The following is a 3,719-nucleotide window of genomic DNA, read 5'->3' as shown; positions in this document are numbered from 1 at the left end:
AACAACATCCTGGCCATGTCACATTCACATTAATAAAAAAATTCTGATCAGTCACTAATCATTATTTTTACTTCACTGACCTGTTTTTGTATGATTACCACTGCTGTTGTGTTATTAGATACTATTTTCTGGAATTCCAATCCCAAATGTCATGTGATTTCTCCTACTGATTTGGCAAACTTGGAAGGAATATATGCTTCTGGGAATGCAAGATGAGTGAGTTAAAATCAAAAAGGTATCCTGCCTTCTGCCACAGCAGCCATTGATGAAAAGCAGCCATGGCTGTGCACTACCCTAATAGCCATTGGCCTCAACAAGGGTCACAAAGTAACCAAGAGTGTGAGCAAGCCGAGGCACAGCTACCACCTGGGTACCTCACCAAGCACACCAGGTTCATGCGGGACATGATCCTGATGCGGGAGGTGTGTGGCTTTGCACCTTACGTATGAGCGCCGGGCATGGAGCTGTGCAAGATTTCCAAGGACAAGCGGGCGCTCAACTTCATCAAGAAAAGGGTGGGGACACACATCCATCCATGCCAAGAGGAAGCGAGAGGAGCTCAGCAATTTTCTGGCCGCCATGAGGAAAGCGGCTGCCAAGAGGGACTGAGCAGGTCCCTGTCCACTGTGCCACCCTTCCCCTCCTCCCCAAATAAAAACCTTTACACAAACCAACAAACAAAAGTTATCCTACCCTTGAGTTAGTATTTTTCTGGGCAGGCTAGTTGTGTGTGTGTGTGTGTGAGAGAGAGAGAGAGAGAGAGAGAATGTGTGTGCAGGCTAGCTTATTTTTTAAAGTTTTTATTGTGAACTGAGTGATAGTTTACATGGGAGAAAATCAGTTTTACACCATTGTTTTATTGCAATGATTACAATCTCCTCCATGCATCATCATTCAACAGTATTTGCTTCTGTTACCCCTGTTTATTTTTGTTTTTGTTTTGTGTTTTTTTTTGGGGGGTGTACACAAAAGCACTCAGGAATATATAATAATTTAAACAACCGAAGGGCACATTTGTACAGGCTAGCTTTTAAATGTAGCTTTCTTTCTTCCTTTGAAAACCTCTGAATATTTTCATGGCTAGCTAGTAGCACTAGACACATGTGACACCTTCCTACAAGGAAGTAACTGAGCCCTTTACAAAAAAACAACAACAAACAGATGCCAAAGGAGCTACTTTCTATGGTTATGAAACCTAACCCAAATCTTTGAAAATGATAACTGTGTCAGCAAAAATATTTATAATGTTCCAGTGAAAGTCATTAGCACTTCATTAAAGTACTATACTAATTTCCTTATGTTATTCCATAATGAAAAGGTGACATTCAGATGCTATTGCTATTTTTAAGTGCAGGTCAGTCACTTACAACTCACTGAGACCCTATATAGGGTTTCCGAGGAGCAGCTGGTGGGTTTGAACTGTGTACCTTGCCGTTAGCAGTCCAATGTTTATCCTACAGCAACCCCACCAGGACGCGCATATTCAGATGTTGTTATCAAGCACCATCAAGGCAGTTCCAACTCATAGCGACCCTGTATGGTGTTTTCAAGGAGTGGCTGGTGTGTTTGAACCACTGACTTTGTGGTGCTGAATACATTTCCTCCTTGTTTCTTTCTCCTAGCCCACACACACAAAAAAAGGCATCACAGAAGTATCAGGATGGGTTCCATCTCACCAACTCCTGAGGTTAATGATTCATCTGTTCCTGGGGATGGTGGTAGTGGTGGTGACGTGCCATGGAGTCAGTTCCCACTCATAGTGACCCTGTATAGGGTTTCCAAGGCTGCAAATCTTTTCAGGAGCAGGAAGCTTCATCTTTTCTCCCAAGTAGCAGCTAGCTGGTAGATTCAAACTGCTGACCTTGCAGTTAGCAGCCCAACTCATAACCCTCTAAGCAGGATGCAGAGAATCAAGTGCTCATAAAGATGGTGACAAGAAAACTGGAATGAAAGGTCGATTTGAACCGCAAGGTTGGTGGTTCAAACTCACTAGACACTCCTTGGAAACCCTATAGAGGGTGGCTTTGAATCGGAAAAGACTACGACACAACAACAAGCAAACTGAACAGCTATGATGATTTACATAAGAAAAGTAGAACTGTAAGCATGGGAGGAAAGACGGCTTTGGCAAGGTGAGAAGAAGGGCACTGAGATGAGAAGCAAGCATGAGGTGAGAAAGGAGACAGGAGCAGTTGGTAGCCATGAGACGTGAGACAAACGAGGGCAGACAGGGAAGACGAAACTGAGAAGAGGCGCTATACGTCACAGTGGGAATATCCCTCAGGTTCCTCTTAAGGAGAATTCAGGGACGATTTAAACTGCTTTTCTTACTGCATGATTTGGACATCTGGCTGTTTTCTTCACACATGAAACTGTGCTAAGACTGTCAGGAGGCTACTCAGTTTTATTATCCCATAAAAACATTTCATTCGTACAATGGCCACTTGGTCAAATATGAGCATTTGAGCCCATACATAATTAAGGATACATATAAAAATGAATTAAACCATTCAAAAACCAGTAGTCTTTGAATTCTAGCTGATAACTAAACGAAGAAGTGCATAAATGGCGAGCAGACCAGGGCTGTGCCAACAGTAGAATATCTAGTGTTGACTGCTCATCGGGAAGAATATGGAGTGGAGGGGAGGGATCTGGAAAAATCACTATTCTATAAACATTCCTGTGAAGACTAATTGGAAAGAAGCATGAAATCTAGGATGCTAAATCTAGGAGGAATTTTTAAACGAGAAGCAAGGTATTTACATAGTCTTAAAGACTCCAAAGCACTTAACAACAACAAAAGCTCTCAACACTAATCATTTACTAGACACAAGAGAAAAAATAATAACTACCGAGGAAAACAAGAGCCCTGGTGGTGCAGCGGTTAAGTGCTTGCCTGAGAACTAAACACTTAGTACACGTGGTGGTTTGCTTCTGTAGACACTGCTGCTGTTGTTGTTACGTCAGTTCCTATTCAGAGCAACCCTGGACAGGGTTGCTGAAGATTGGCTGGTGGGTTTGAACTGTCAACCTTATGATTAGCAGCCCTGTGCTTATCCTAAAGCAGTACACCAAGACTCCTCCGTAAAGATCGGTGATGGTTATGGTGGTGGTGGTTGTGTGCTGTGGAGTTGGTTCTGGCTCATAGCACCCCTGTATAAGGTTTTCTTAAATCTTCACAGGAGCACAAAGCCTCATCTTTCTCCTGCAAGATGGCTGGTAGTTTCAAACTACTGATCGTGAAGTTACGTAAGCACTACGTACCACTACGCTACCAGAGCTCCTTTACAGCTTTGAAAACCCTAATAGGATTCCTGTGACTCAGAATCAACTCACGGCAATGGTTTGCTTTGGTTTATACTACACAGAAATTGACTATCTTGACCTGGTAGTCAAAATGATCACCACCAATCAGGGGGGCCTGCGGGGCATCATGCACTTCTGGGTGTGCTCCTCTAAGATGGGACCAGTATCATTTATGTAGCCTCCTGGCCAGAAATGTATAATCTAAGTCTAATCATGAGGAAACACCAGAATAGTTCTCATTTTGGATCTATCTTAAAAAGGAATACCTAGGTGCCACATACGGTTAAGAGCTTAATTATTAACCAAAAGATAGGTGGCTCAAATCTACCTCAGAAGGCAGTTCTACAGATCAGCTTCTGAAAGGCCACAGTTTTGAAGACCCTATAATCACTCTCCTCTATACAAAAGGTTGT

The 3,719-nt window shown here is 42.8% G+C and overlaps 1 pseudogene; it reads left to right on the top strand.

Moving 5' to 3' along the window:
* The first annotated feature begins 278 nt into the window (after positions 1 to 278).
* On the top strand, positions 279 to 609 carry LOC102831309 (annotated as a pseudogene).
* Positions 610 to 3,719: the final 3,110 nt, after the last annotated feature.

Source organism: Chrysochloris asiatica, unplaced genomic scaffold (genome assembly GCF_000296735.1).
Source record: "Chrysochloris asiatica unplaced genomic scaffold, ChrAsi1.0 scaffold00028, whole genome shotgun sequence".
NCBI classification, from domain to species: domain Eukaryota; kingdom Metazoa; phylum Chordata; class Mammalia; order Afrosoricida; family Chrysochloridae; genus Chrysochloris; species Chrysochloris asiatica.
The sequence above is the reverse complement of the archived record's forward strand: the minus strand, read 5'-3'. Positions and strand labels throughout refer to the sequence as shown.